We start from the raw sequence: 20818 nt of genomic DNA, 5'->3' as shown, positions 1-20818 counted from the left end.
TAATAATAATATTTTTTTTAATTATGGATTTTAAAACTTCTGAAAAGACACGACTTCTTAAAGATTGTAAGATGCTGAATTACCTTTAGGAATAAAATTCAAAATTAATTAATAAAAAACAACCATAACCCAATTGCGAAGTACATCTACTTATTGCATACTGGCATATGCGTATTGTAAGGTCCAGCCCACTGAACCCATTGTTTCCACTTCTAAGAGTTGGAGGCTTTCACACTTGTATATTGACACACACACTTCTAATTATTCCATGTGGGAGAATAAACTTTCAAGTTTGTTTTACAAATAAATTACCAACAAGATCCACAACGGACAGCGAACAAGAGGTCGCCAGGACACCAAAATCTTGCAACTGCAGGCAGCCATCACCATGATAGCATTGCCTCATCTTACGTTGCCTCGTCTGATGTTGCCGCCCTTCCCCTTTTCTGTGTGCCGTCATCACCCTCGTCTCCCTCTGTGAGCGTTCTCTCCACCATCTCTTCTGCGCGCATCTCTCTCCTTGCCCATCAGCCATCATCATATCAAGAACTAAATAGTGGCGACCACAAGGGTCAAATATTGACATGCTTGTGCTTGATTTGAGCCTTAGATCTCGCCTCTAAGGCACGGATCAACCTCCATCCTAAATGAAAATGTCTTTAGTCATGGTTTGGTTACTGTCACATGAGATTCACATGCCTGTCCATCGACAAATAATTGATTAGCAGGTGAGTTGTGGGTGATTGAAGACTAAGTCGCTTACTTATGGACTTTATTTGAAATGAAGTTCATTTTAAAGAATCTTATGAGAAAATGTTCCATTTCAAGGGCTGTCGCGACCAATTTTTTCGGGGTGTGGACCACCTAAGGTTTGGCTAATGGATTGTTAAGCCTAGACTTAACTCGGGCTCTCCCAAGCCCATACCAATTCGTGAATTTCGGTTCAAGTTCTTAACATGTAATTTTTTAATTAGGAATCGCCACTAATCTATTTTTGGTGGGTCAATTAGAAACCCAAGTAAAGTAACGGGAGATTCACTTTACTCCTACGAACCAGAGATTTGGGTACGGGAACTTGGTTACGCCAGATTTCTCTAACGCCATTTTGGTACCATTTCTTTTATTTTGACAAAAGGGTTTTGCAGGCAGCTTGAATTGATTTTAAACTATTTCCTAACATGTAAGGTGAATATACAGGTGCGCAAACCACCAATTTAACACCCAGATAAAGCAATGAATAAATTGCAGGAACTTACCTCAAAGCAACGAAAGCATCTGCGTTGTTAGATCAGAATTCACATCAACAATCCTAAATATGATTTCTAATTAACACGCAATTTCTTTTTTTTTTTTTTTTTTCACTTAATTAATGAGAATCATGCTTTATGCAATGACATGGCAATATGACTTAGCTATATGACCTAAGCGATATGACATAAATAAGCATATAGTCTATCCTGAAGCATGAGATGGATTTATTCTAAAAAATAATTTTTTGTATTTTCCATGAGATTCGAAATTAAAGAAATGCAACACTTAAATATGCAATCTAAATTAATATAATGACCTAATTCTAATGATAGGCAATTTCTAATTAGATGCATCTAACAAAAATCACTAAATGACGTGCATTGTATGAAACTAATTCTATATGACGTGCACATGATTTTTATTTTCCTAATAAGCATGCAATCTATTTAAATATGCAATGACGTATAAAATCTACTCTAAACATGATACATGCATGATGATTTTTTTTGTGTTTTTGTTTTATTAATTTCGAAATTAAGAATTATCAAATTATTAAGCATGCAACCTAAGTAAAAAAAAACTAGCAACCTAAATTGATTGATTTGATTTTTGATTTTTGATTTTTTTGATTTTTTGGAATTTGGAATAAAATCTCTATTCTAAATATGCAAGATAACAAGAAATATTCTAAAACAAACCTAATCCTAACTCAAATATTTTTTGGATTTTTTATTTAACAAAATAAAATTGATCCAACTAACGTGACGACAAATTAGATAAGATATGATCGATATCTACAAACCAGCGAACCATATCTCGCGCATGAGATCGGGTTGGCCAATTTTTAAATAAATCGCGAATCGAATCTCGAGCATGAGATTGGATTGGCGATTTTTCCGTGCGATTGCGAGTCATATTTCGAGCATGAAATTAGACTGTCAATCATACGCACGTTGCGAAATTAGGAAAATTTCCTAATTCATGAGGGATCAAGAGATCTTTTGGATGTGGCAATATCGATCAAACATTCAAAGAAAGATTGTGATATTACAAATTAGGCAGCGGGATATATGAAAATCAAATTGATCGAGAGTCTTACCTAATTCACGATGTCACACGGGTGACATCTCCAAATTCGGATGGATGATGAGTCACGGGAATCACGGTGAGGAAGACTGACGGTCCGTAGCATGCAAGGGTGCACGGTAATCGCTGGACGTGTTCCACAAGTCTGAGTACTTTGGAATTCTATCCGAGAACTTCAGCTTATCTACAGGCGATGGAATGTTCTTGGACTTCTTTATTTTAATCTTCAATCCACCACTCAGCTTTTGTCTTCTTCTCTTCTACCAAATCTCGACAATTGATGGTGCCACTGTGTGGGATGGACGCTTTGATGTCCACCAAAGAAGACAGTGAGCTTGCTGGCCGTGAGAGAGATCTTCAACAAACCTGCAAAACTGAATCAAATCCCAATTGGAAGGACTGAAAAGTAATCGTGGGATCGCTAGAAATTGAAGAATAGCTCTCGGAAAGGTGTTGGCTTCTTGCTGGGATCGTCTAGAATAGACACGTCGAAGATGCAGGAGTGCGCCGGGACTCCTTTAAGGTTTATTGGATTCGCTGGTCGTCTTGGTTGAGCAGCTCTCGGTGGCAGGCCCAGCAGCAATTGGTCGTCACAGAAAGTTTGGCAACGATGCAAGAAGGTAGCAGCGAATCACCATGAACTTGCGGTGCAGCAGGGACGTTTCTTTCAATGTGTTCTCCCTAAAATTGCCGACGATGGTCGGGCATTGATAATTGCAAGAACAACGTGGGGCACAACTGCTCAGTGTTGGCCTGCAATGGAAAAGCAAAGGAACTTTCTCTTCCCCTCTCGTGTGTTCCCTGTATAATTCGGAATCCCCCCCTCAATGTGGCCGAAAACTTCGTGTAGTTGATCACGACCAGGCGGGAAGTGAACGCCGTTGCTCTATCATCGAGGAGGATCACTGCAAAAATAGGAACTTCGTGGATCAGCGATTGTGCGCAATTGGCAACGACAGGATCGTGGCCGCTTGAATCAGGAACGTTGTATGGGATGACTTGTAGGCGAGGCAGAACAGGTGGCCTTTGATGATGAGTGAACACATCGAATTGTGGATTGATCCTTTTTGCCCACACGACTGAATTTGGAGTTCGGACTTCACCACGTTGGCTCTGACATCTTTTGCAAGTCAGAGAATGGATCTTCTTCATGCAGCAAGCGGAATTGTCTTCTTTGACTGGATAATATTCAACTTGAATACTTTCGGCAAAAGAACCTCTCCTGGAACTGCTGGAACTCAACGATGAGGGTAGAGCTCGGGGCACGTCGGGACAGCAGCTCGAGCAGGGCTTCACGGCTTCGTTGTTGACGAGGAGGCACGGCAATGGTCACTGTCTCATGGTGCACGCGATATGAAGCTCAGCCGTGGGGTTAGCAAGGTTGCAGCCACGTGATGCTTGGCCGAACCTTCCTCTCTCTCACGTGTGTTTTCTCTACCGTATATTCAATGTGTGTGGCCTCTACTGAAACCCTACGCGAAAACCTTTTTATAGGCTGAAGATTAGGGTTTTATTTTCCTTTTCAAATCAGCATCCGCGAAGATTTCTTTTTCGCACACAATATCACTTTTTTTTTATTTTCCACATCTCCTGATTTTATCACCTAAAGATAAGATTGCAACCCAATTTTCTTAAATTCCAAAAATCCACAGTAATATTATTTCAAATCTCAATTTAGGTAATTCTTGTCATTAAAAGAAAACGGGCTCGGGCCAATTTACTTGCTTCGTGGGCTTAGTCCGACCTGCCAAATTAAAGCTTAGAACTACTAAATCAAACCCATTTGTCACCAACCTAATGTAAATGCAAATTAAGAAACAAATGCACCTAAAACTATATGCTATGCAATTAACTATGTTTTCCGGAATAAAATTAACCCCTAATTTTTTAATGCAATAAATGACTAAGCGGGTCGCCAAAATTTAAGTGTCAACAAGGGCTATTTGAATAAAATTTACTGAGTCTTTGGAGAATCTTTTACAAAGTAGATCAATTACGCTGTTTCCATCTCATCATTGGTATAATTCGCATATCCAAAGTTAATGCGGTCCAATCCTCACCCAAAAAAAAAAAAAAATTGACCACGGAAATTAGGCCAGGTGTCCTTGTAAAGTCTGCCTCAAGAGATTAGTCTGCCTCAAGAGATTTTTATCTATATTTGGTGAATCTTTTAGTACATCACAGATGTGACTCTTACCAAATTCGGATTAGGAAGTGACTAAATAAAGTGGACAAACACAAATGATGGACCAGGACAATGAAAGCAGCGACCCTGGAATTTTCCCAAAAAGTGATCACTCCCTGTCGTCTGTCTGAAGTCTTCCTGAGTGAACATCAGACATTTCCAGCTAATTTCTCAGCGTCTCTTTCCGTTCTCAATGGAGCTTTTTCTTACGGACTCCATATGCACCAGATAATATTTCTGAGTTTCGAGAGAACAAGAGTACGTATGATGTATCTAGGTGCATCCATACGTACTCTGTACTTCTACATATTGAACTGCGTGCTTTTTCTGTGCATCCTAAACAAATTTTGGTGTGAGATAGTGTCACATCCCAATTTACAAGAAGAAGGGGCATGACACGGCCGTCCTTTTTCCAAAGAACGCAGCCTCAACGTAACCAAAATTTCAACCAAATATCAACATATATATATTTGACAAAAAGGGGCACTTGGTTACAAAATCTATATCAGGGTATATCTATAATCCAAAAAAATCAAAACACAACCATTCTACAAGGACTAACTTATAAACCCATTAACTATGCACAAGTCATACCAAAAAGTTCCACCACAAAAGTCCTCCCCGAGCGAACGCTCACGCTCATGCCTACTCGCGACTCGCTGAAGAACCTAAAAACAAGAATAAGGAGTGAACTACTACGGCTCAGTGAGTAACACATTTCTTCTAAGAGGATCGAGAAATCACTATGCACATTTAAAACATAACTCAAATACATAATCATAACTCAAATACCAAAATACCAATGGTCCAATCCATTAGTCAATCTCATAAAACATGCATCAATGGTCTATTCCATTGATTAATCTCATCAAATCACATCGATGGTCCATTCCATCGACCAAACTCAAATCACACGTCAATGGTCCACTCCATTGACCAATTCATGCTCAAATGTCTAGCCATGGTCACGCGTAACGGCCGTGACAAGATGACCAAGATTCCCCCCTTGGCAAAGTCTCCACATATTATTAGCCGGTGGCTCGGCCCACAAGGATATCCTAGAATAGTATGCGCATACCCACACCCCTCAGGGTCCACAGCGACATTGAGCACCAATCACCAATTACAATATCCAGTAATTCAATATCAGAAAGAGAATCATACCACAACTCCAAATTTTGATATATATATAAATATCAAAGCATTTTCTACAACATTTCAAGATTCTTTCACAAAGATTTTCACAAATCCCTTTTTCACACAACCATTCAAATCAACGTCAAAATATAATTCATTTCGAACAATAAAAATGTCAGTAATAGCTCGATCTTGTTTTATGCAACAAAACATGCTTTTTATCAACTCATAGAGTATTTAATCCACCATGTTTCTCAAAATATGAGTTTAAAATATAAAGAAGAAATAGTGTCACTCACCTGGGAAAAGCCAACAATCAAATACAACGCTCACACGAACCGATGCATTTGGATTCCTAACAATTAACGGGAAAATATCAAAAAGCCGAGTAAAAATGATATTCTTATAACGACTCATCTATACTAGGCCTATTAGTCGATAAACGACACCTACGTGCCCCAAAAGTTCATAATTTAGCATAAACCCATCATTTTCAGCTAGGCACGGCCCATGCACCAACTTCGTCACGCCATAACTTCCTCCACAAAATTCCGTTTCAAGTCTTCTTATAGTCTTTAGAAAGCTCTCTTAACGTACAACAACAACCCCAACTCAGCCGCCCCAAAACAGTACCGGAAATAACAAAAAAAAAAGACTCGAAGCAACTGTTCGCTACAGTACCAGATTGCGCCTCCAACTTCAAAATTCCGTTCCGAACAAACCGCAAGCTCAAATCACGATCCAAAAGATGCTATAGCTTCACAACATCCCAAAGTACCATTTCTAAAAAAAATTACAGCTTAACGACTCAAAAATTGGGCTTCGCCACACAAATACCCAAGAAATCCGAATTTCGAACCTTAATTGCGGCAATTGCTTCAAGCAAGTGATTAAAGGCTTCAATTTCTTACCGGCCTTGCAAAACACACTTGAGTCGGCTTGATGAGGCGTCCGGGTCACGAGCGTGCCAAATTTTTTCCCTTTTTCCTTTTTCCTTTCTCTTCTTTCTCTCTTCTCCCCTGTTTTGCGTTCCCCTGCTTCTGTCGATATTCTTCTCTTTCTCTCCCTCTTTCTCTCTTTTTAAACTCAGCCGAAGCTTCTTCCACTTTCCTTCAGCCTCCCTTTTTTGACTTTTCAACCTTTTCTTTTTCTCTTCTTTTATTTTATTTCCTTACTTTAAAGCCCATATATTACAGATAGTCTCCTGTGAATTGTGATATTCCATGTTGAAATTAGTCGGGCCACAATTCTTCGACCCATATGCACTTGATCATTTACTTGCAATATTTCCTGCTAAGACAGCCAAAAAAAATTGAAATGGCCCTCGTGATTCTCACCAGATTGAACTTTTAACAGAAACTATAACACTACCCCTATCTTTTTGAATGACCTGTTGAAAAACCCCGGTACAGAGACAGAAATTGGCAGATGCAAAACCAAGAGAAAAGAAGTTTATATTACCACGGTACAAGCATTTCTGAAATCTTAAATGACCTGTTGTTCATATGGAGCTTTTCCTTAGGCCTCGTTGCTCCTGAAGATGAAGATGGTGAAGAGGAAGAAACGTTTGATTTCTCGAACTTGTCCTTATCCTCATTGAAAGCCTAGCTAAAGGCCTCTTGAATTTCTACAAACCTTCTCCTCTTTAGAAGTTGTTCTTCCGGACTGCCAATGTCAAGGCATGCCAGCCGAGGACAATCATTGGCATCCATAATCTTATTGAGTACATTCGACCATCGGGGAAGGAGTGTTTGCCGAGTTCCGCTGTTCAAATGAAGGTAGCAATCAGGCAAACATAATCCGCAGTTCCATACATTGAAGATCCATGTTATTTGTCCTATGAGAAAAACTCTGCTGGTGGTAGTGAATTACATGCAAGTCAAAAGTGCCTTGGTTCCCAAAACCCTACATTATCTTATGTCATCATGAAGTGACAAAAACTCAAAAGGTAAAAATTCCTCGAGCTGGTGTCGCATTTATCTTATAAGAAGATAAAGCCAAAACTTTAATTAGAGATTAATCAACTAGTCAACATAAATAAAATCCCCTTACTTTTCCCAGGAAAAGTTCGATACACCTTGCACCCGACTGTTGTCCGGCTCTGGCCGATGTTCGCAACCGAGAATCGCTCTATATGCTAGACAAACGTACTCAGTTTTTTTTTTTTTTTTGTAAGAATAATTAATATAATGAGCTTTGAGCCAACATTTACATAAGATCTAGCACCACAAAACTTGCACTCAACACGACACCAAGTCGAAGTGAGTGGAAGGGTGCCAGATGCAAAAGAAACCACAAGAGTGGGCCAAAGCGAGAAAAAGCCTAAACAATAGGTAGAGAAAGGCCACGTAGGGCCAAAGGACACAAACCTCACCCAAACAACCAACAAGGCATGGAAAAGACAAAGAAAGAAAAAACACCAGGTTAGGAGACACTGCCGAAGACGATAAGAAGCCAATCTAGCGAAGACGGACAGATCTGAAAGAAGAGGCGGTAGACTGTAGCAGTGATATGCACATGATCTGCACAATGATATTTTTAGGGAAAAACTACAAAATACCCCAAACAGTGATACAGTTACCATATTTTTTTGTGTACCAAAAATCTCAAGCTTGTATCCGAATAACACATTTATCTTCTATTAGGGTTATGTTAAAAATCTGACATGGATTCAATGTGTCATTCTTAGTGCTTTTCAAGGACAAGAGGCACCCACGCAAGCAACACACCTAAAAAGATTTAAAAAAAAAAACAAAAAAAAAATTGAAGTTAGTATTCATCGTCCTCAAGCTCGGGATTGCTCGGCCAAAGCTCTCTGGCGCATGTTCATTGCTGCCCACTGCCACCTAGACCTCTGGCGGGGTTCGTCGGCCCTTGCATGACCACCCGCCAGAGATCAGACTCGAAGCTACCTATGGAAATTCGTGACTCATTCCGGACTGGTTCAAGAAATAAAAAGATGAAAATGAAAGAGAAAAAGTCAAAGGTGCGCAATCCAGAATATATGAGTCACCCTTCTTCTAAAGGAAGCCATCAGGATTGAGATGGAAGTGCAGAAGGAAAGTATGGTCTCTGATCGAAAGGATTTCATTAGAGAACCTGAAATTGTTGTGGCTTCCGGTCAAAGCATATAGAGCAGAAAATCTTCTGAACCTTAACAGGCTTCTTTGACATAAAAGCTTGTGGAACTTGTTCAAGAGGAAGTAAAAAAACATACTTTCCTCCATGAAGCAGACTCTTAGGCCAAGCTTCAACCTCAAGTGGCCATGGCAGCCGTGAGCTTAAAAGCTAGATTAAACCTCAAAGCTTGCAGCCGTCATGGCTAGATCTGGCAAGTGGTCAAGCAAGGGCTGACGAATGCTTAGTTACATTTGGCTCCCCAACATGTTCTTCATGCATTAGTCCTTGCCAAATGATAAGAAATGTTTAATACACATATTTTAAAAGAATATGGTTAATATTACCAAAAAAAAAAAATCCTAAAAATGATAAATTCATGTTGCATTTATTTCAAATTAACTTTCCAAATTCATAAAGATGCATTTAGAGTATGTGTACAAGATCCCCTATCATTTTTTTCCCTAAAAAAGGGGGTAAACCAGTTCTGTTCAAAACATCACAAGAGCATACATAAGGTTTTGTAGGATTATCGTCCTCAGAAAAGGACTAGCCGCGGCAAGCCTAAAATTCTTGTCCGCTGGCTTAAGATGTTCCACCAAGTAGACAAAATTAAAGGGAAGAAGACACAAGGATGAAATTTTTTCTCAGAAACTTCTGGTTATCTTGTCCGTTGCACCAATTTTATAAAAGGCTAACTTGCAAAAAATTGTTTTTAATGAAGTAACTTATGTTAAAATTTAGGGAAAAAGCTACAAAGCATTTCAAACTTTGACCACTGTGACACATTTATCCTAAACTATTTTTTGTAACATCAAAAATCCCAAACTTGTACTCATATGACATATTTACCTCAAACTTTTTTATGTGACACTAAAGTCTTGGGTCTTTGGTGTCACAATAAGAAATTTGGGTTAAATGTATCACATTGTATAATTTTGTGGTAAATGTGTCACATAGATGTAAGTTTGAGATTTTTTTTGTGTCACAAAAAAAAAAAAATCTGGGATAAAGGTCTTATAGTGGCATAGTGTAGAGTTTTTGGTGACTTCTACCTTAAAATCTATCAATTTTCTCCCTTCCAAAGTGGATATTTTTTTATATGAAAATTACTTTGGGAAAAATGTGGTACTTGTTCATCAGTTTAAGATTTTATGCGGCATGAAAATTAATTTGAGTAAATGTGGCATCCTAATACTTTGAGATGCATGCCGTCGCGAGGAGATTTGCTATTAGCGGCCATGACCCAATAGAAGGGCCCATTATTGCACCCAAATCTCGCTTAACGGATCTGAACCACCATTCTTTTTCTCCTCTCTTCTTTTCACTCACAAAGCAACCGAGTGCAATCACTGTCGCTCTTTTGGTTGAAGTCAAGGCGCAATCAGGGTTTTGGGGTTTATGATTTTCGCCTTTTTTTTTTTTTTTTAACTTTTTCAACTTGCAATTTTGTTAGAGTTCATAGGGCAATATTTCAATCTTCCAACTCATAATTATTTTCATGTTATGCCTAACTAATATATGCAATTGAAACAACTCCTCTTTTAGCGTCAAAGTAGGTTTTGAGGCTGGAAATGCATCCATAACTATCAAAGCAACAATCTCAGTAGAATATGGAAATTGTGGAAACCGTCCATTATTAGCTTGACTATGATGGAAGTTTTCAATCAAGTCATACACTTCCTTGTTGAGAATCCAAGAAATGACCCATTTCTTCTTTTGGCAATTCATGGATGCATTACTTTGTGTCTAAACATTAACCCATTCTTTACTAATAATACATAAATGTGCATTGGCTACTAATAGGTGATTTCAATGAAATGAGAGATACAAATGAATGGATTGAATCAAATATCCGATGGACTTTTGAAATAAATGAGCTAGACACTACGATCGAGGAGTTTACGCTCATCGAGCCTCATTCCACAAGCCCTTTTTTCACATGGTTATATAAAAGGTTCAATGATGATCATAGAGTGAACAAGATTGACAGGGTCTTCATTAAATGCAAATTGGCAACACACAGGTACACTTATTATTTGGTAGAATTTTTGCTACCATATGTTTCAAATCATTCCCCCTCCTTGATATGTCTCAACATTGCTCTGGGAGAAGGAAGCCACTTTTTAGATTCTTCAATTTTTGGACCGAAAGAGACAATTTTCTACCAATAGTCCATGCTTGCTGGCAACAAGAAATTAGAGAATTGAAAATGTTTATTTTGGTGAAGAAGCTTGAAGCATTGAAACAACAACTCAATCACCTTAGTAAATCTCAATTTGGTGACTTGCGTATGAAGGTCAAGAAAGACAGGGAGAACCTACAATGGTAACAACAAGTTCTTGTATTGGACTGTTACAATATGAGCACTCGGGAGGAAGAAAAGGCACAATTGGAGCAACTACGTACCCTTAGCAAACATGAAGAATTTCTCCTAAAGAAAAAAATCTAGAAATATATGGCTTAAGGAGATGGCCAACGACAACTAGATTTCTTTGCCTCCATGATGAGTAGTAGTGCCTAGAACAGAATTACTTAGCTCTCACTTGATGATAGAACAGAATTACTCAGCTCTTGGGGATACAATTGTCTCCTATTACTATCGCATACTTGGCAACTCTTGACACATTCATATCCCTTATAAGTGGTATGCCTCCTTATTCTTGGAAGATGTAAGTGACCTCATAGCTTCACCAGGCTTTCAAAAAGCTGAGGTCCTTAGGTTCTGAAAGGCATCAATAACTTCAAAGCTATGGGTCCATATGGGATGACATAGTGGATGCTATAATGGACTTCTCCTCAAGGAGGGTGTTGAAAACTATAAATTCTACTATGATATCCCTTGTGTTGAAGGTCTTGAATCCATCTCGCATGGAAGATTTTAGACTCATCTCATGCTGCAATGTTTTATATAAGATCATATTGAAGCTACTTACAGAAAGAATTAACTATATCATTCTTTTGGTTGTTGACCTCAACCAAACTACTTTCATCTCGAGTCAACAAATTTTGAAGCATATTCTACTTTGCCAGGAGCTCCTTCACAACTACCATAAGGGCAACAAAGGTAAACGTGTGGCACTAATTGACCTCATGAAAGCTTTTAACATGGTAAAATGGGTGGCAGTACTCGAGGTTCTAAGAGCTATCAATTCACCATAGCACTTGATTGATTTGATAGCTCAATACATAACTACATTGAGGTTTTCAATAAGCCTCAATGGCAAACAAGTTGGCTACTTTGTTGATACCAATGGACTATGGCAAGGCGACCGACTCTCCTTATATGTTTATCTTAATTATGGACATTCTTAATAGAATTATCATTGAGAAAGTGGTCATATCTCCTATCAAGTATCATTGGCCCTGCAAAATAAGAAAAATTACACTTTTGCTTTGCCAATTATTTGTTTCATCTTGCTCATGGAGATGCTAATTCTGCTATTTGCCTTGTCAAAACACTTGATGAATTTGTAGGTCTCACAGGACTACATTTTTAACCAGATAAATGCCAAATCTTTTTCTCTAGTTTGGCCAAGGTAAAATAGGGTATTATATTGAATCACACACCTTTCCTCACAGGTACCCTTTCCATTAGATACATTGGTGTTCCTCTTGTCACAAGACAATTGAAGCACACAAATTGCAAGAGTATGACTGATAAAATTTTCAAAATAATAGAAGGCTAGGGCATGCAACATATCAGCTATCTTGGTCATCTGCAGTTGGCCATCAATACTTATTTTCATATGTACTTATTTGATGCAAATGTTTTTACTTCCAAAGCAAACTATATACGAAGTGAAGATGAATATTAGGCAATTCTTATGGGTTGGAAATACGGAAGGCCACAGATTGGATAAAGTTGCTTGGAAAAAAAAATTACGTGCCAAAAAAGGGAGGGAGGAACAGGGTTGCTCAATTTAAATTTATAGAACAAAGTTTTACTAAGCTAAATGCTCTAGACCTTATAAATTTTCTGTCATCTTCCTTATGGAGTAAGCTAGTTCACAGTACCAAATGTAGAGGCATTTCGATCATGCAACTCTCAAGGGTAGTATGGCGTGGAGTTGGTGTGGCATTGGCATGGCATTCTTAAATTGAGACTGACTTTAGCGTAAGCTATGTCTAGGCAAAGATATTGTTGCAAAGAGTTATACAATGAACTTAAGAGTGTGGGATCGATAGTGGGATGGTATCAACTAATATAGATAGGCAAGGTCAACAAATGCAATTTTATTGGGTGGCTAGTTTGTAGAGATAGATTACCAACAATGGACATCGTATCACCTTAGAATCCATTGTAATTTATGTTTGGCTAGCCTAGAAAATCGAGATCATCTATTATTTCAGTGCAGATATACTAAAAGCATATGGTGTGACGACCCAGACTCGGGGCAGTACAAAGGGATGGATTGAGATCGCCTTGGCAATACGCGGGTGAGGCCAAGGCATGTATCCTGTCCCACATCGCTTAGAGGGGAAGTCCTGGACTAGTTTATAAGGCTTAGGGTCCCTTTAATTTGTGTAATGCGTTTTAAAGCCGTGAGAACTCAGTGTCCAAAGCGGGACTCAGGTCGTTACAAATGGTATCGGAGCTGACCCTCGACCGCGTGTGAGGGCCATAGCGAGGATACTGTGCTCTTAAGGGGTGGAGAGTGTGATAGCCCAAGGAAGGGGAAGGGATCCTCTCTAGTCCCACATCGCTTAGGGAGGAGTCATGGGGCTAGTTTATAAGACCTAGGTCCCTCTAATCTATGTAATACGTTTTAAGTCCATGAGGACTCAATGTTCAAAGTGGACAATATTACACAGTAGGGCCCAAGTTGACACAATACAAAATCTATCATTCTTTAGGAGGATGGAATGATTAACTCCAATGGATAATTAGGGCTATCAAAGGCAAGGACTTGGCGGCGAAGCTTCTCAATGTAATTTTCTTAGTAACCATTTATTGCATTTGGATACAATGTAACCATAAATGTTTCCAAAACAAGTCAAATAATGTCTTTATCATCATGGCTAAAGTCTATAAACTTGCCAAAGGGCAAGCTTCATATTACAAAAATTTAGATCTTTCCAAACAAATGAAATATTGGCTACTATATGGAGACTCCCTCGCTCCATTTTTTTTTTCATGTCCTTAGTTATCTTTGTAACGTTAGGGAATGCCCCTAAGCTCCTGTGCGTCATCTTATAAATAATACTGACATTTCAAACAAAAAAATTATCAAATTATTACAAAATTAAGATTGTAAAAGGGAAGGAACGACAAAATGAAATGGCAACGATAAAATTGGATGACAATATAGATATAAACTATTAACTATTATCCTTTAAAATTTTCTGAATTACTTGTTTATTAGTGCAAGCAATTTTGCAAGATAGATACTAAATGATAACTCGTTATAGTTTAGAATGAAAAAGGAAGAGCTGCTTGATGAAAATAATAGCCAATCGCCCTTTTTGAGTTTTCAAGAGTTTTCTTAAAATTATATGGCCATTAGTTTGTGATTTTACATTTGTTTGCTCATGTGCTATTTTCTTATAAACGGCTTGAGGAAAAATAAAATAGCAGAAACTTCTGTTTTTTATATAATAATATAGATGGAGAATATATTTCATTACACTTTAATATTTTGCAGGGTATAGGTAACTGGTCCATTCAAATATATCGTCCATATATTTATAACATTGTTCAACGTATTTAAAAAAAAAAAAAGCCTATATTTTCTCACTTACAGGAGCAAACTTACTTTCGTAATTGTGAAAATGTTTTTGATCATACATTGAAGCAACTTTTAATATGTTTAGCAACTTTTAATACAGGAAATAATTAATTATATGTGATTAGTAGCTTTTTGTTTACTATAACATCCACACGTGACGAATAATTTCATTTTCAAATTGAAGTAATTTAAATAATACGAAGTGAAGCTAAGCTTAAGAAAGGTAAAAAAAATATGTAATGAGGTTAGTAATTTTTCAACCACTCGAAATATTCAAACTTGTTTGGTAGTTTCTGTAATGTTGAAATGACTTTTGATGTTTCTTGGTAACTTTTTATAAGAAATCATAAATTTTATGTGCTTAGTAATTTTTATTAGGAAAAAAGCCACCGAAAACCCAAAACTATGCCCATTATGACACATTTATTCTGAACCTCTTTTCCGTGGCACTAAAAATCCGAAACTTATATCTATATGACATATTTACTTACAGTTAAAGTTATGTTAATGAGAAGGGTTAATAATCCTCTCACATAAACCATTAAAAATTTGCCTACGTGGAAATAAAAAAAGAGTAAATGTTATTGATATGGTGCGCACGTGACTTAAGTGGAAAACAAATTCCATTGCTTTAGCCATCTAACGGACCTTGGAGGATAAATGTTTAATACATATATAAATTTTGGATATTTTGCATCGCAAGAAAAAAATTAGGGTAACTGTAATGAGCATAATTTGAAATTTTTTGTGATTTTTTTTTTAATTATGCTTAATGCACGTAAAAGGATTCCTCATTCGTGGGCACGTCTCTCACCACACGCTGTTCACTGGTTTAACCATGGCCGGCCCTGTATCAACCAATTTCAGTCCAAAAGGCGATGCATTTCACACGGTCAGACTGCTGTTCGAGAAGGAGGTCGCTCTCCCTTCCGTCTCTCATCGCTCATGTCGAGCTCGAGCCCGGAGGCCTCCGGCGACGCTCCGCCCTTGTCCTTCTGGCCGTCCATGCGGGTAAGACGTGTTCCTAAGCTTCCATGGAGCCATAGGGGGTCGAGGATCTCGGTCGTCGTGTTCTCGGAGAACTACGGGTCCTCTGGCTGGTGCTTGGACGAGCTGGTGAGAATCGTCGAGTGCAGGGATACGATGGGGCAGATCTTGTGGCCGCTGTTCGACAAGGTGGATCCGTCGGAGGTGAGGAACCAGAGGGGGAGGTATGGACAAGCCCTAATCGGTCACGACGAAAGGTTGAAGTCGAAGGGCGATTCAGGGAAGGTGAAGAGGTGAGAGAGAAGCACTGACGAAAGCGGCAGACAACTCTGGCTGGCATTTTGGTTTGACAAGTAAGACTCATTTATTCCTTTCCAATTGTTGATTAAGGAATTTCAGTTACTTCCTTGGAAATAAATTCAGGGTAATGTTTATGCAAAAAGGGGAAAAAGATCAATTCACTCTCATCAGAGCAGGAAAGCTTATGTATCGTTTCTTCACTCTAAAAGAGGAATTTCAAAAGTCGTGCATTGAGTAAATAAACATGCAGCTGGACCATGTCCCTCCACAAGCCCCTTGAGGTTTGCAGGTTTATCAAAAAGGAAGGTAATGATCTTTTTATTGATTAAACTTAAGGCTGACTGAGTATTTATCTGTTTAATTAGGTATCCAGAAAGTTGATTTCCCTATCTTCTATTTTAGGTGCCGATTGCTAGGAACTGAATCTGGTTTATAGTGCATGAGATATTGACCGCAAGTTGATCTCACTGGAGAGCAACTTAGTACTCCTTGTATCAATTGTATTTGAATCTCCTCGGGTATTCTTCATTGGCTTTATGCATGGAATCTACCAGGCACCAGTCTTATGTCATTCAGAGCATTGTCAAGAGAGCAAGGCCTGAGCTGAACAATGAGCAGTTATATGTTCCCAAAAACGTGGTTGACATAAATTTGCATGTGTCCGATTTGCATACTTTGCTAGACATGGAATCAAATGAGGTTTGCATGGTCGGGATTTGCAGATTTGGAGAAATAGGGAAGATGACTTTCGCCAAAGCTACTTACAATGCTTTTGCTTGCAAATTTTACTGTTGCAGCTTTCTTTCCAATGTTAGGGAAACTTGCGAGAAATCACAGAAGGTGGCCAACTTCAGCTTCAAGAGACACTTTTTTCTCAGGTAAAATGAGATGATAGTCTCAAGCTTGGCAATCTCCCCAGAGGTATGAACATGATAAAGAGTAGACTTCACCATAAAAAGGTCCTCATTGTCATTGACAATGTGAACCAGTTGATCCAATTCGAAACACTAGTTGGAGGACGTGATTGGTTTGGTTGTGGAAGCTAAAATCTCATAATGACTAGAGATGAACATTTACTAGCTGCTCATCACATAGAAAGCATATACAAGGTTCAAGTGTTACATCATTCTATTGCTAGTATGCTATTGAGTTAAATTGTTTTCAGGAATCTTTCTCCTCCTTCAGATTATGAAGAGCTTTCAAATAACGTAGTGGATAACACCAAAGGACTTCCATTAGCTATTAAAGTTTTGGGTTCTTTTCTTTGTGGTAGAAGCTTACTTGAATGGATTAGTCATTAGATAATTTGAATTGAGTTTTCAGTGGAAAAATCTTCTGTGTGCTGAGAATGAGCTTTGATGGTCTAGATGATTATGAGAAGGACATATTTCCTGAGATAGCATGTTTCTTCATGGAAGAGTGTATAAGTTATGCAAGAAAAATTTGGGAGAGCTGTGATCTCTACCTGGATGGTGGAATTGCTATTCTTATAGATAAGTTGCTCATCACTATTAAGTATGGCAAGCTGGAGATGCACATTAGTAAACTGAATCATGGTCCTATGTTTTTGACAATATATATATGCCTGTTTGGTAGGGTTAAAGCCTCTTACAAAGAACTTTTGGCCTTTGTTAAAAATATGAATGTGCACGGAAACATGATTTGATATCGATGATAGTTTGTGGTTTGAGTGTGTGTTGCGTATAATGTGTATATGATGGACAAGGGATGAGATAGGATAGTTCAAGGGATAAAAGCAAGTTTTTATGGGACTAGGATAGTTTCACTAGTTTATAAAAATAGTTTTAAAATAGTTGAAGGAACCGTTGGTGGAGGAGCTTCATGATATGGAGTTTATTCTCATACTCCTCTCACACATTTGCATGAATGAGCTATGGCCTTTTCATAGGCCTTTCCACCAACTAAGTACAACTACCTTAGAGGATTCTGGACTTCTCATGGATGCTGTCCACGTACGCTTCATCTTGCAGCCACCACCACATCTCTGACTTGTTCAGAGATTGTTTGCTTATTACATGCTGGACATTTTCCAGCCACAATCTTTAACTATCCAAAACTTCATCTAGGGAATTCTAGGTTGTAGTTTAGTAACTCTAGGAAATTCTAGAAAAATGGATCACCATTTCCAACAGCCTTCTACTAAAAAAATATGTGAATATATTCTGCTAAGTAGGATAATGGCCTTGGTGGTCCATAACAGTTGCTTTTTCCATATCCAGCCTTGAGATGTATGGTTTGTACTATTGACCTCTCTCCAGAAAGTAAATTATAAAAAAATCTGCAGGAACTTAAATACTGTGGTTTTTTTTATGATTGAGGTCATTTATAAAACTCTTGTTTCAAATGCTAAAGTAAAAGCAGATTCTGAAAGCTAAGAACCAAAGGCACCAGAAGCATGGCAAATCTTATTTACTACTAGCAGAGTCCTTGCATAACCTAGACACCTTTGCACTTAAATCATCTCCTCATATATGTGCTGCCAGGGAACTAATAAAGTGGAAGCAATATTGCTCAAGTTGGCTGCTCCTGAAGTACACTTCAGTGCTCAAGCCTTCACAAACATGAAAAGGCTCAGAATTTTCCATATACCATTCAGGTGATCCCATGTACTTTCCTGTTGGGTTGAGATGGCTGGAATGGCCCAGTTACTCTCCACCATCGGTGCCATTCAATACAGGCCACAGGAAACTTGTAGGTCTAATCCTGAGTAAAAGCAGCATCCGCATACTGGGGAAAGAATTCTAGGTAAATGCTTGCAATATGCTCTTCTGTTGCGAATCTAGTCGAACTGAAAGAGTTGTTTTTGAGGGACTGTGCAGACCTTAAAATCCTTCCCTGTAGCATCATTACACTGCAGCCTCTTGAGCATATTTTTTCTGATAGATGCTCACACTTAGTAAGTTCCCGGAATTTGTGTGGGGATCAAGTGATTATATAAATTTCTTTCTTCCATTAGCCCTTCCGAGCATAATTTACTTGAGTATGCAAAGATGTAGCTTATCAGAGCTTGGTTTTTTGAAAAAATTTCATCGCAGGTCATTATTGACAATTTTTTAGATCTGTTGGAAATCAACTTTGTTAGCCTTCCTACATGCATCAGTTAATTTACTAAGTTGCAGCAGCTTTTTTTGACACATTGCTTGCAGCTTTGAGAGATTCTAGCTCTCCCGCCAAACATAACATCTTTACTTGCAAAAGATTGTGAATCGCAGGAAACATGTGTGGATTTATCACACATGTTAGGATATAATCCAGACGAATCACCTTGACTCAAACAAATTGACTTCTCCAGCCGTCACAAGATGATCCAGGATCAATGCTCTCTCTCTCTCCCTCCCCACTATAAACCCCCCTCTCTATTCTCCTCCTCCTCTCTTCATCTTTCCCTCTGCTCTATCAGCGCACAGCCTCTCGACCTCAAACTGTACCAATAAGCAGGGACTGCTTGGTGAGTCTTGGGTTGACATTTTTTATCCCAGAAGCAAGATCCCAAAGCAGTTCATCCATCAAAGCGTGAGAGGACTAATAAGGTTTCCTCTATCTACCGAGTTATACCGTGATATAGCTAGCTTGGCCTTTTGTGCCATTATCGGTTCAGCTAATTGAAAGAAAGTCATTATTTCATGCGAGATCCAGTTGTTTGTCAATAATCAAGAAGCTTATGGTGCTTTAGATTGTTTTTGCTCGTTACAGTTTGACCACATAAGATGGGGGGATTGGGCTCTCAATTGCTGAATGATAGTAGTCATTCTACGGTACTGTTTCAAACATAGGAAACTGCAGGGTGCATCTGGCGTACGCACAAGGTAAGCAACTAAATGAAACAAAGATTGACGAAGCGTCGATCCTCTGAATTCGAACACGGACCTCGCAAGTTCTGATGTCTGAAGCTCCGAAACAAAGGTAAGATTTTCAGACAGTACACTAGGATTTGAAATTAGCTTTCTTGCATTTTCAGTTAGGGGGTTATGTTGAAACCCTTTTGAATAGCTTTGATTGCGTGCCTCCTCACAGTGGAAACAAACCTGCTGATGTGTCTTTCTTTACCCTCAGATTTATGTGGTCCAAGTCAATATTCAGAAATGTTCTTGTCGACACGTATCACGACCAAGCCCAAGAAGAAGGGCTTTAAACAAAGAAAAATAATTTCCCAATGGGCACTAATCTATCTTTTGCTAGTCTTCGTCCAATCACGTCACACGCAGATTTGAAGAAACCAGATACGAAGAAAATGAATTGAGACTGAGAGCAAAGTTAGCAGATTTTAACAAATTCCCCAATTTACGGAAGGTAGGTTTGACACTAGCGTACTGATTTATTATTTTTTTATGATGTGAAAATATTTTTGGGATAAATGTGATGGAGGCACCCTAATTTGGGATTTTTTTGTAATACGAAAATTAATTTGGGACAATTGTTGTACCTATTTCGAATTTCCATGACATGTTAATGTATCAATCTACAAAATTATATTAATCCATTTCAAATATACATGACCATAGGACTTTGTAATGCTTCAAATGTACTTAGGCTTTTTTTTTTGTGTAAAATACTTAGGTTCTGCTTATTTCACGAAAAATATTATATTTCTGGAAAATATTCTTTTACACCAATGTTTATTCTTGGGTGCTTGACGACTAAGCATGGGTCCTCAATGATCAGGCTGAGGTCCATTAAGGTCAGACTTAGGCAAGGGTATCAAAGTTTGAGGCTTGACCTTGATAGACTTAGGTCCAAGTGTTGAAGACTCAAGCACAGGCATTGGGGTCCTCGACCCAACCTTGATGGACAAGGCACTAGGGTCTAGGGCCTCAATCTCATTGGATATAGGCTCTGGTGTGGGAGATCCAAGTATGAGCACTAGGGTACTAAGCCACCTTTATGGACTTGCACTCAGCCATTGAGTCCCAAGCCCAACTTCAATGGAGTCAAGCACGAGCACTAGGGACTCAAGCATGGCCACTAGGGTCTTGGGGTTGGCCTTGATGGACTCAAGCATAGGCAC

At 38.6% G+C, this 20818-nt stretch overlaps 1 long non-coding RNA gene across 2 annotated transcripts; it reads left to right on the top strand.

Moving 5' to 3' along the window:
- The first annotated feature begins 15362 nt into the window (after positions 1-15362).
- On the top strand, positions 15363-20300 carry LOC104438086. Of its 2 annotated transcripts, none has more exons than XR_005549522.1 (2): positions 15363-15845; positions 15936-20300. It is a non-coding gene; the product is annotated as an uncharacterized LOC104438086 (long non-coding RNA). The 2 variants fall into 2 exon arrangements; XR_005549521.1 differs by having other exon boundaries at positions 15916-20300.
- The last annotated feature ends 518 nt before the right edge of the window (positions 20301-20818 follow it).

The sequence above is a fragment of the Eucalyptus grandis genome, chromosome 3, assembly GCF_016545825.1.
Source record: "Eucalyptus grandis isolate ANBG69807.140 chromosome 3, ASM1654582v1, whole genome shotgun sequence".
Classification (NCBI taxonomy): Eukaryota; Viridiplantae; Streptophyta; class Magnoliopsida; order Myrtales; family Myrtaceae; genus Eucalyptus; species Eucalyptus grandis.
Note: the sequence above shows the minus strand (reverse complement) of the source record. Positions and strands in the feature narration are given on the sequence as shown.